The sequence below is a fragment of the Chamaea fasciata genome, unplaced genomic scaffold (assembly GCF_029207755.1).
Source record: "Chamaea fasciata isolate MVZ Bird 193981 ecotype frontalis unplaced genomic scaffold, bChaFas1.0.hap1 SCAF_8, whole genome shotgun sequence".
Classification (NCBI taxonomy): domain Eukaryota; kingdom Metazoa; phylum Chordata; class Aves; order Passeriformes; family Sylviidae; genus Chamaea; species Chamaea fasciata.
In genome coordinates, this window is record NW_027094093.1 from 25,683,817 (window position 1) to 25,696,275 (window position 12,459).

General features: G+C 37.5%; 1 long non-coding RNA gene across 1 annotated transcript in view; it reads left to right on the forward strand.

Annotated features, from left to right (window-relative positions):
• Nucleotides 1-8,425, forward strand: part of LOC136293435 (uncharacterized) — a 61,453-nt gene extending 53,028 nt beyond the window's left edge. Inside the window, exon 3 of the long non-coding RNA XR_010722146.1 lies at nt 8,034-8,425. This is a non-coding gene — a long non-coding RNA (uncharacterized lncRNA). The remainder of the gene's footprint in view (nt 1-8,033) is intronic.
• The last annotated feature ends 4,034 nt before the right edge of the window (nt 8,426-12,459 follow it).

Sequence of the window (12,459 nt, forward strand, 5' to 3'; positions counted from 1 at the left end):
TATATATATCTGTATGTGTGCATATTTATATTTAAGTATAATCCCCTATATTTTCTTCTGGAACTTTGAAGTTGCTTTTGAACGGTAATACCAGAGCTCAATTTTTTTTTTTTCATTTCCCCTCAGCTTTCCTCTCCTCAGAGAAAAAAAAAAAGGGAGCAGGAAGATACTAAGATTATGAGTGGGGAAGGGACTCCTTTTCCCAAAGCAATTTTATAAAAGCTACAAAAAAAATGTTAATAGTGTTGAAGTTTGATATTTATTCTAGGAGAGAAAAACCTCCAAATAATAAGAACAGCAGGGAGTTAATTCCATTCTAATTCAAATAGATATGGATAAATAAATAAGTCGCAATGACAGAGTTTTAGCTATTGGAGGAAACTACTGGAGGAAATTGCAGATTTTGTAGATTTTGAGTCTGCAGACAAAGTTTGTTAGCAGGGTTTTTGATGATCTGTCCTATAAGACCTTATTGTTTTCAAATAATTGAATTTCACATTGTTCTGAAAGTAGAAAGTTCTGGAAAGGAACATGTCAGGTGCAATCAAAGCCACCTTGTCAGTAGCAAGCGAGAGATCAAGCAGCAAGCAGGAATACTCTTTGTGAATCCTTTACCAGCCAAGGCAATGCACCAGCCTCTATCCACAAATTTCTTGGACAGAAAATTACTTGAGTGGAGGCAGAGGAGGGTATAAATGCCTGACAGAAATTGAGAGGGGTGGGGGAGAGGAATGGCAGGCTAGGTAGCTGCAGAGCAGGAGACATTCAGGGGGAAGAGTTGCTGCATGTGTACCTCTATAAACTGAGCAGGCAAACAGCCTGGCAGTCTTAGGGAGGCTGCAGTACTGTGTGGCACATGCTGAAATTTAATTTTTCACTGTATTGTTTTTTTTTTTTTGTTTCTTAAAGCTAGCAACTTCCCTTCCAGACTGGGTGTCTGTGGGTAAAAAATGAGTTTTAGTTAAACATCAGTTAGTTAAACATCATTATTTTCCTTTTGAAGCTCACTGAAGGTAACACGGTAAAAGGTAACATTGCCTGTTATGTTGGATGGGAAGGAAAACTTGATGAACTAATGATCCCTTCTAGCCTCAAATCTATGAATCTGTTACTAGCTTGACTTATCAAGATTAAATGTTTGTTTACCCTCCTTTTCTCTTGCACAGCAAGAGCAGCAAGGGGAATATTCATTGTGTTTGGACTGCTGAGGAAAGAGTGTTATAGAATTACGATCTTAGTTATATTCTAATTTGCTTTATACCAGATTTTTTTGGAGCAGTGTCTTACTATAATTACAATTAATACTGTTCTGAGTAAAAATTGCATAGCTGCAACTCGAATTCAGGAAACTGTAACAGCAAAAGCTTGTCAAGTGATTAATGCATGTGTGGGATTTAGGATGGCACATTTTTATAACCTGTCTAGGAAGCACTGACACTGGTGGATAGCAAGCTCTCAAAGAGCAGTCAAAGATGATTATAGATAGGGTCGCCATTGGTTACAATGATGGAAGTACCTGATTAATGACTTGCAAAAGTAAAGAAAGACCAGAGATTAAAGTAGGCAAGGCAGTCAGCCTGTGCTGATGGAAGACAGATGGTTTCAGGAGAGGAGATGATTTTTGTAACCCAAAAAATATGCGAGTGAAGATGTGGGATAGCAGAACCGTAGAGAATTAGATTTTTTGTGTTGAATGATCCGTGTCACTACTGTGGACCTAATGAAAGATCAATGGATGTGACACAAATAAATGTATCTTAAATAAGAAATTGCACTTTCTGAAAATTAAGCTGGCACCCTGTAGGAATCAAATGTTCACATGATGGAAATCACTATATTTCAGTGGGATAATGTTTGCTCATAGCATTGCAGAATCTGTTTGAGACTTCAGGACTCCTTTAACATTGACATCCTGTTTCGTTACCCTCCACCTGAAATCAGCATCCACTAAGTAAGATAAGCTGATCTCTGAGGGAACTGTAGGGCATTATTAACAGAAGCATCACAAGAAACTTTTACCTACTTTGTGATTTTATTATCAATGACTGCAATATTCACCGTATTTGCTTAGCACCTATTTGGAGCAAGTGAACTCCCTTCTTGAGTGAACTCCATTCTTGAGAATATTGCTCATTCAAGAATGCTCAAGTTTTGTCTTCATTTTGATAAATGTTTGTGCTTTCCTGACCAAGGCCCTGGGGGGTTTCAAGAGCTTCTCTGTTCTGAGGAGTTTCTGATCTATTATGAAAAACAACTTTCTTAGACTAATTGTGTTCTTTATTTCCATTATATCTAAATGGAAATATATGCCTATAGAAAAAAATTGTGCAGCTCCTGCTCGGATTCCAGGTAGCTGATGGTGTTCTTTATTTTTGCTATAAATTTAGGATAGGTGATTGGTAAGCTCCATTCATCCTTGAAAAAGTAGCTTGTGCATTTCAGTGCAAGAGCTACAAGGGTATGATAGTTTTGCTAGGAAAGCAATGTGTCAGGGACAATCTTGTCAATTCTCCTACAGTCTTTACTCTCTCAATATCAAAGGAAATTATTGAGGAAAGGGTGAAACTTGAACACCTCAGGAGTCCTTTGCCTTCTCTAGATCTGATTTTAGCTAAGATAAATTATCAACCATGTGCCAGACATGCCTTGTGGAAACAACAAAGATAAAAGCCAAGACAGTGATTTCTGCTTGTGCCTTCAACCCTTCACAGTGGTAACAAAGCTCTCTATGTCAATGGGAGATTCCATTTTGTAAAACTGGTAAAACAATTCCATTTTGTCTATGAATCCTGAAATCACAGGAAACCCATTTAGTTGGAAAACACACATTAGCATTGCTAAAATGTTTTCTGGAATTCAGAGTGAGCATGGCTTTTGACTTTTTTTTTTTCTTTTTACTTTCCCCCTTTTTTAGACTATTACCACTTGTTCTGTGGGGTTATTATTACTTTGCTGTGCCTTAGTAGTGTGATATATTAGATCATAGTATTTTCTCTGGTCATCTCCTGCTGAATGTGTGCATGCTTAATATCTGTTTGCAGCCTCTGGTGTTTGAGTAAGGGTTATTTGGTATATGACCCAAGAATTCATTGCATTTCCAAATACCTTTCACTTATACACAGAGAAATAGATAGCTAGTAAAACTTACATTGTTGTTTTAATAACAGAGGTCTTTAGAGATGAACCCCCCCCCCCCCCAACATAGGCCTAATTGTAAATGCAGTAACAACCCAAAGGTTTAATCAGGGAGATTACATCTGAAGGATGGTGTTGATCCATTTTGGATACAAAATCAGATGTGCATTTACCAGTACATGCACTTTTTCCATTTGCCAGAGCCCATATACCATCTTGAGTAAAAAGCATGGTTAAATGGGTTAAAGGATGGCAGAAGAGCCATAGGTATGAAAAATTTTACTTGCTTTAAGTGATAGATCAAAAATTATAGTCAGTACACACCTATGATTTACTTTTTTTTGAGGATTTTTTTTTGTATTAAATGATATGCATTCAATTGATGCACAAGAGTTGAAGAAATCCATTGGCCCATGTTAAAAGAAGTAGTTGCATTCTGCTACTGAAAATATATTGATGTGCCTGTGCTTTGAAGCAAAACCAGGGATGTGCTTTTAGAACTCTCTGTGATATTGGTTTACATATGTTCCAGAATTCCTTAGATCTTTAGCAAACAAATCCCACAAAGAAAATGTGTTCCAGTCCAAGGAGTGCAAGACCTGCAGTCCCCAGGGATGCTGAGACCGTGGTGAACATGGGCTTGGCACACTGGGTGAAGAACAGTCTCTCCAGCACTCTGAAGTGCAAATTTCAGAGGGTGACAAAACAGGCCAGGAGGAAGAAAATGACAAGATCAGTATTTGAAGTTTATACCATAGGTCTGAAGAAGGTATATCTGAGATTGTTATTATAATTCTTTATTTTCTGCTTTGAAAATTCTCCCAAGCTTTAGATATTTGTCCAAAGCACCTGCACACCCATCAGTGCATCGTCTGCCCCCAGTACTTCTGTTGGATCTTGACATTTCTCCAAGCATATGCAAAGCAGTTTTGTGTAAGAGTGCCAATTCATGAAAGACTGGGAGATTTTTCTTCATGTGAACTCTTCTATTGATTAATGTAGGTGTAATCAATCTGATCTTTCTGATGATCACTGTGTTTATTTAAGTGTGTAGCTCATATTTCTATCCAGGAAATTCAGAGCAGGCACTACTTCCAAAGAACTATTTCATAGCTCATCTTGTCCTAATTTTTTTAAGAACATTCAAACTCTAACAAACATCCTGCACAAAGAAACCCAGCAATTCATGATTATAGTCTGCCATAAATCACAAATGCAATGAGACCACTAGCTACTGATGGAAAGGGCCTTACGTGACCTGTCATCAGAAAGAACTTTCTGTAGGGATCTACACTGAATTGTGCTTCAGATGGGAAGGTTTTCTTTGATCTGACTCTGAGCTTCTCCTAGTGGGGGATTTTATAGAGCTCCTCTAACCTATATTTGAAAGAAGTATTTAAATGAGACATTGGAGGAAGTGATTTCATAAAAAAATTAAATCTTAAGGCACCAGTTATTTGAAGTAGAGACCATAATGTATGTCAGAGTCTGAAGCCTTTTGCTTTCAGAGGCTCTTTTCCTGTCCTAAATTCTGGGGTGAAGTAGATATACTCCATTTCAGCTCAGGTCATTAGTAGCCATTTGATCAGCAGGTTTTGTGCTAAAGCTTTTAAGAATGTTTCATACATGTTCAGAGGTGTTTTTTTTTGTTTTTTTTTTTCTTGTCTCTCAGCCTTGGGAATGATACCAAGGTTTATTTTGTTTGGTTTGGGATGCTTTTGGTTGCTGTTTGTCTTTCTTTGTTTATTTTGTAAAACAGGCATCTCACTAATCTAGCAGTTAATTTTTATCTGAACCAAGGATAATGTCAAAAATTAGCCAATAAAACAAGATCCAAAACACTTTGCAATGTCCTTTGAAGCCTACCTGCATATTTGTCTCCATTTAACTCCTCTTTGTCATCTGATCTATTCACAAGCTAGTATTGTATAATATATAACAAAAAGAGCAACATTATTCTGGTCAGAATAGCAGGCAGAAGTGAAAGGTACTATCTGTCCTACTAAGTTACTGAGTTGAAAGAATCTCTCCAGCTCAACCTGTCTTTCTCTTTTCAAGTGATACCAGTTGATGTCTGCAAGATTGTTGTACTCCCTGGTGCTAGTGCCTACCTCTGAAAATTTCACCAAGCAGATTTTACAGTCTTCCAGAGAGAGGCAAGACCAGCCATCACTGCAATCTTTAGATTATGGTTTTAGCTGTTACAAATTCAAAGTTGTTGATTCTTTTCCAACTAAAACATTAGCACAAACTTTATGCATTAGGTGTGTGCAGCAAAACAATTCAGACTTAAAATGTATAGATCTTCCAAGACGACGTTTCCCTGATATTTATGTTACTAACCTTTGCAATTTGGTTTTGTTGTTTGAGAGAGTGTAGTCTCTATAAATAACAGAGGTAAAGTTCTAGGCTTGTAATCAGTCAACTGTTATTTAAAGGAATTGAAAAGTGCTGGTTTCAAATTCAGCCCAAAGGAAGTATCAGTATCTGACAAAGCTGCAAGATTTCCTACAAAGCAAGATTTAGTGTCTTTATTCAAGACAGTAATTTCTGGAAATCTCTAGACACAACTGATCTTAAAAGAGCACAAATAATTTGTAGATGAGTTGCAATATTCTCAGGGACCTGTTTCTCTTCTGTGAGTCTATTTGGGCATATCTACAGCACCTTTAATATAATGTCATTGACATGGGAAAAGTGATAGTTTGACCTTTTATTTTATTGAGAAGTATTTCTGATATATCAGTGAAAATTGAATTGGCTTTTTCAGTATAATACAAGCAGATTCACAAAGCTGGATGATAGCTGAGGCTGGTGCAAAGCTTTTGCAGATAGCTGAGCACTGAAGATGCTGTCACTGGAATCACTTTATGAATGAAACAGAAGAAAATATAAATGAAGTTTATAGAGAGGTTTTCTTTTCCTTCTTCCTAAACTAAGTGCTTAAATATGACCTTAGAAGAGGATTTTGTATATATGTGACAGCTGCTGCACCATTTTTATCAGTGGTATTGTTTCCAGTCAAATAAAACTCCTTTTTTTTTTTAATCAATCAGAGACAGAACAGTCATAATTAACCACTCAGGTGTCTCTGATGCCCTGACACTCTGTTTTCCTTCCTTTAGTCAGGTTTGAAGGTATTTATCAGGCTCAAGTTAAACTCACAGAAAAATGACTTTAATTCTACTTGACCACAACTTCTGGTTTTCACCAGAAATGCTTTGTCTCTAACTGTTGCTTTTGCTCTGAGGCAAAACCTAGGAAATCTGTTTTTGTGAGAAAATCAGAACACATGGTATGCATGTAATGGGAAAAAAAATAAAGTACTTTTTCTATTTTATCCATTATATTCCTGATGTAACTCTTTTGAAGAAGCAGATTGCTGGAAAGGCAGACACTTTGACTCTACATTAATAACATACATGCTAAAACGCAGATGCTTAATTAAATTACCATGGTAATGGTAATTTAATGGTGATTAAATTACAATGGAGTAATTCAGGTAGGGATGTGCCAGTGGAGGTTATGTTGTTCACCAGGCTTCAGCTCAAACAGACCCAACTAACTAGACCAAGTGAGGGCTTTCTCCATGTAAGTTTTGAATATCTCAAGGAATAGGGTCTTCTATTTAATGGCAGACACTGGCTTTGATCCTTCTTTGCCTTTTGCCTCCTGCAATTCTCAGTGCCTGAGCAAAAGTGACTATGGGATGCTTCAGGACTGAAAGGCATTTTGTACATGCACTTTGCAGAGGCCTTAAAATCTGCAGTTAAATCTCAAATCTTCCCTCAATCTCCAAGTTTAGAGACATCTGTAGCATTTCACCACTGTAAGCTCCTCAGGGGAGGCATGGACTGTGGAGTTCCTGTTCATCTTGAAAAATGCTTCTGTTTTTCTTTTCTAAAATTTCTCTTTGAGGAGTTGGTAGTGGCCTCTTGACCTGAAAATATCTTCCACTTTCATTTTAAGACCTATAATCTTTCTTCTAAGAAGCCTAGCTGTAAGGCATCTGCTTTCTCTGATAAAGGATCTACCATTTATTTCATTACACTGCTGCTCTGTCCTGAAGGTTTGTAATAGTCCTGGTGATGTCAATGCAAATTCCCTCTTGAAAGTCTCAAATTGTAGAGATTTGTGGTAAGCAGAGACAAGATGAAATAGTGAGCAAACTAAAACAGGGTGTATTGCACTGTGGTTCAGGCTTGTCAGAAAGCATTTTTGCTGGTTTTAGAGCAATGCTGTAAGACAGTCCATTGGGAAGATGTTAGTTTTCTCTTTGATGCTTGTAAGAATTAAAGCTGCTAAGCACCTTCCAGGATGATGTGTTTAGAAAAATAACTCTTAATTTACTCTTGTAATGAGTCACCCTTGTTAGCTTTCAAGGAAAACACTTGGTTTTTTGCTTTATGTGTATAAAAAGTCACGATAATTGGTTTAAGGGATGTCTGTATGATTAAATACTACAGTATTTCCACTTAGATTTAAATTAAGATGTAATAAAGTAAAATTCATCATCTAAAAAAGACAGATTGGGAGAATCTAGTCTCAAATTTTGAAGGAAAAATATTTAACTCATGTTTCCTTTTTTGAAATAAAATTAACATTTCACATGTTATATCTGGAAATACGGTTCAACAGCATCACAATTTCTCCTGTCAGATATTTGCATGACTCTTTTCCTTGACTCTTGCTGCTGGTGCATACACAGTGTGTGGGCTAAAGCAGTGGATTGTGAGGACTGGGGGATCCTACAGCCTGCTCCTGGCAGTCACTTCCCTCCTGCTTCTCCTGTCTTCCCCTACATGCCCCTTCCCAAAATTGGGTTGTTTATATTTAGAGATGGCATAGCTTTTTTGTAGCTTTGTTATAAATCAATATTTCACAATTTCTACCTACAGTGCTGATCCTCAAAGAAATGTCAGGGAGGTGGAATGTGCATTTTGGAGCAACTGAAGATGGAGTGGCAGTCCAGACTTTATTGGGTAGTCAGTCAATTGCATGGATCCTAGCAAGACGGAGATTTGGCCACAGTATGGATACATCCTGCTGAGAAAACCTTAGAGGATTTAAGATCCAGGCTTCCTATTTTATCTGTACCTAGAAGTCCATCCCCTCCAGTAGCACCATTGCTGCAAGAGATTGGCTCAATGTAGTCCTGGTGGGCAGAGCACTACAGCCTGCTCCCACTGTCAGCATAACCTGATGTTCCCAGGTTTCTCTCCTCCATGTACTCAGATATGTTTGACTTTACTTTGTAAACATAATATGGCAAAAGTCATGAGGATAATGTTGCAGGCCGAAAATAAAATGACTATGTGCAGTACTTCATGCTGTCAGTTTTTATTACCTCAAATGTCAGGTCATTCTTCATTACACACAGGACTAAATGCATCCTTTCTTGCCTTCCTAAGTGGTATTTTCTCCCAGTCCTCTTTGTTCTACATTTCTTATCTCCTAGCTCTCAGCAGCTTTCAGCTTTAGTGCAGTGATATTCCTCTCATTTTATGTAGTTTAGCAGGCCAAATCTGTGAGTCACTATTCCTAGCTTTATGGTGCTTAAACCTGTGTCTGTATTGCAGCAATGAATTGATAAATTCTGTGATATTATTTCTAGTGTGATGAATCAAGCCACAAATTCTTGCAGTTTCCCCCATTTACCCAATCTCTGATGATTCAGCCTAAAGATGTACAAGGGATGCATCTTTGCATATTCTGTTTCAAGTTTCTCCACATTGATTTTTTAAGTTTCTGTATCCTTTATTTCAGTAATTATTTCTCCTGGTTTGTTCTCTTATATTTTATTGGTATCTCCAGTCTTCTAAGCACTTTGGGATGCATAAAGCAGTTCACAAATGCAATTAGAAATAAAACATACACAATGAGATAAAGACATCATAAAGCATTAAAGTAAATCTCAGTGGTCTCATGACTGGAGCCATGGGAAAACATTTAGAAGCGTGTTCCTTCTTCACAACTTAGCCTAGGCTACAAATCTATTTCATTGAAGATAAGTCTTCTGTGCTGAAATGTTGAAGCTCAGGACAGTAGGGTTTACATTCCAGCTTTACAAAGAATTTCCTTTTAGGCTCCCACCTGAACAGGTCACCAAGTGGAATTCTCTATCTGATGGACTAGGGCAAGGCCCAGAGAGGATGACAATTAACTCTTCTGCTGCCTCCTTGGTCACACCATAAATTCTGTGCCTTGAAGCTATACTATTTTGTAATAAATTGGAGAGTGAGACGTGTTTCTCTTGGCTACATAAGGGTGTCTTGTTTTCCCAGTTCTTCTTGAGTGATTTCTGTTTCTAGTGTGCATGCAGAAAATCCCCAGGCTGAGAGGACAATTTATCCATCTGTCCTTCCTGGTACCTGCCTCCTGCAAGCCTCTCCATCCCTCTTCTGTCACTTAGGATGAAACCTGTCCTATTAAATACAGGAGATGACTAGATTCTTGTCACACACTGATTAAACTTCAGTTTCCAAAACAAAGGAGTACTCTCCTAGGCTCCTGTGTAAAAGAATCCTGCCATAATAAAGAGATGTAGTGAAATTCTTTATTTGAACACTATTACCAATCTAATCTGAAAATCTAATTCTCTTTAATTAGTTGTTATTTAATATTTATCCTGAATGGCTTGAAAATGCAAAGCAATAATTCTCACTATCATAGCATATTGCCTGTTAGTGTTTGGGTAGAGGAAATTCTTATGATTGCCTGTTTGGGAATGTGAACTTGATTTCTTTCACAGAGTGGAATTGGTAGAAATGTCTTTCAGTTAATGTGTGCAATTCAGGTTTCTCATATTGCATTATGCAAGAAAGCAAAGCAGTGGGGGAAGAAAAAAATCAGCCTGATTAATAAAGATCTTTCTTGTTTAAAACTTTTTGAGGAGCAAGGAGGTTTGTTATTTTCTTATCCCTACCTATTCATTTGCATTGCAGTCCAGCTAGATAGCTTTTTAAAATGAATTATATCCACAATGATAATGGAGGAGTTTGTATTGATTTGCTAAAATCACACTATAATGACATAATTAGTCTACTTATGAATTGTCTCTACTGTGAAGTTAAAAAAAAAGGAGAGTGAAAAAAGTTCCTACTTGCTCACTGAATACTGAAGAAGCAAAACCCAGGCAACACTTCCACATAACGTTATGACAGACTTTGAAAATGCTCATTTTTACATTCTCCATGGTTACTCGTACAGATTTCCATTGCATAGTTCCACCTGTAGATTTCCTTGACTCTCATCCAAGAAAGCACTTAAATATTTACTGAGCATTTCTGGTTGTTGCGTTTTTTGGCACCCATTCACACATTCTGTTTGGGTGATTAGACCACCTCCTTATCACAGCACAGGGCTAATGCATCTACAGGTGTGTTCTGTTGTGCTGGTAGGAAACATTCATTCCGTTTTTTAAAATACGATTAGCATCTGTTCGGAGTTTAGCATCCCAAAGAACTGAGAGCCAAGCAAAGGCGTTAACACTGAAATTGTAGAGACAATGCAACTGCTCACTTTCTTCTCTTGTGCTACACCAGCTTGAGCACGTTTGCAAACTGCATGATAGTAATGTGAATCCTGACTCATGAGCTAATAGTAGGTGACAGCAAGGAAAAGAGGAATGCTTAAAAATAAATTAAAAAAAATAGGAAGAGAAAAGGGAACAAAAGACTGTTTGATCAACTGAGGAAAAGCAGCTAATTGAAATAATGAGGCAAGCTTTTTTGCAAAGTCCTGAAAATGTGTCTTCAGAGTATCCCTTTTGCTTTTTATCTTTGTTAAAATAATGCTTACGTGGGAGGTGATAAAGATAACCCTGAAATTTTTAAGTGAAAAACTGAAGTCTAAGTAAGCCCTTAGGATTAATCTTCCTGAAATCCTTGAACCTTATATTCAAGGTGGTGATATTTTAACCTTTGTAATCATAGCCTGATAATAAAATTTTCTAGCTAAAAAAACACAGTGGAAAGTATAGAAAAAAGTGTATAACAAATATCCATACATAAATACCATCAATTGTATTATTTGTTGCTTTTTGTGGGCTTTTTGGTGTTGGTTGGTTGGGTTTTTTTAATTAACATGTTTAACAGGGCTAAGAATATCCAGTCTTTGTTTGTGGCACTGACTGTCATTAGATGATTTAGGTGGTCAATCTGAACTCTAAAAAAATGTGCAAGAAAATTCATCCAGCGCAGAATTCAGGTATGCTAAGATATAAAAAAAGACTCAGAAGTAACAGAAACGAGGACACCAGTGTCTACTGATCCCCCAAATGCTATCGGATTGTGGCATAAAACATAATTCCACTGCACTCCTCAATTCTCCCTGAAATTCTATCTCCTACACAGGTCTGAGTAAGGAGCAGGGTCTGCATCAAGAGCAGAAAGCCAAAAACAATCCATGCACAGACAGACCTATGAGGAAAGGCACATTTCAGTGATGAGAACCTCTGGAGAATTCACCCTTCTCCCTTTTCATGAAAAGACCTCAGCCCTGTAAGCCTTTTCTCATGTCTGCAATGATGCCTTTTTCTTCATAAAGATAATGAGTGTTGCATCCTACATAACCCCAGACAACCACTGGCTTTTCTTAGAAACATCATTGCAAACATAATGATATGGAAGGGGAGAAGTATTTGGGTATTTGTGGGTTATCACTGACCTGTGTAAAAACCTTACCAGCTGTCACCTAGCTAAAAGCATGAAACAGTGAGTATGATTCCCTTTTTGCCTCTGCTCAGAGGTGTAAGCCCTAAACCACTACCTAGTTTGGAAGCAAAATGCTGGTAAGGAGGAGATTCTGATTCCTGATTTTTGTAGGCACGTGGGTTGGCAACCATGTGTCCAAAGTCTTCATAGGGAAGTGGTGTTCCTCAGACGCTATTTAGCCCAGTTTGTAATTTCTGGAATTTTCTGCTGGTTTCACAGTTTCTGAGTTGTTGATGTCTCTCTACTATGAACTTCAAAACCTTGTGAGATTTGCCCATAACAAGGGTAATTTCTTTGCTGTTGCGCATGATTTTTAGGCAGCATACTGAGAAGTGTTTTAATGAAGACATCACTTTAAAGTAAGCTACTACCATCTGTTCTGCCCTCTAATTACAAATAGGGAAAGGAGAGAGAGAGAGAATAATTTGCAATTGCATCATAGAAACAGCAAGGATAAAGAAGTGACATAAAGGTGTGCAAGTCTCCAAGTGTGGCCTGCATCACTTATGTTGCTTTCATGATTCATATACAAATGGAAGATGAAACTGTTCCCTTGTGAAAGGAAAAGTTCCCTAGGATAGTAATTTGTTTTCAGGATATCTGAAATGAC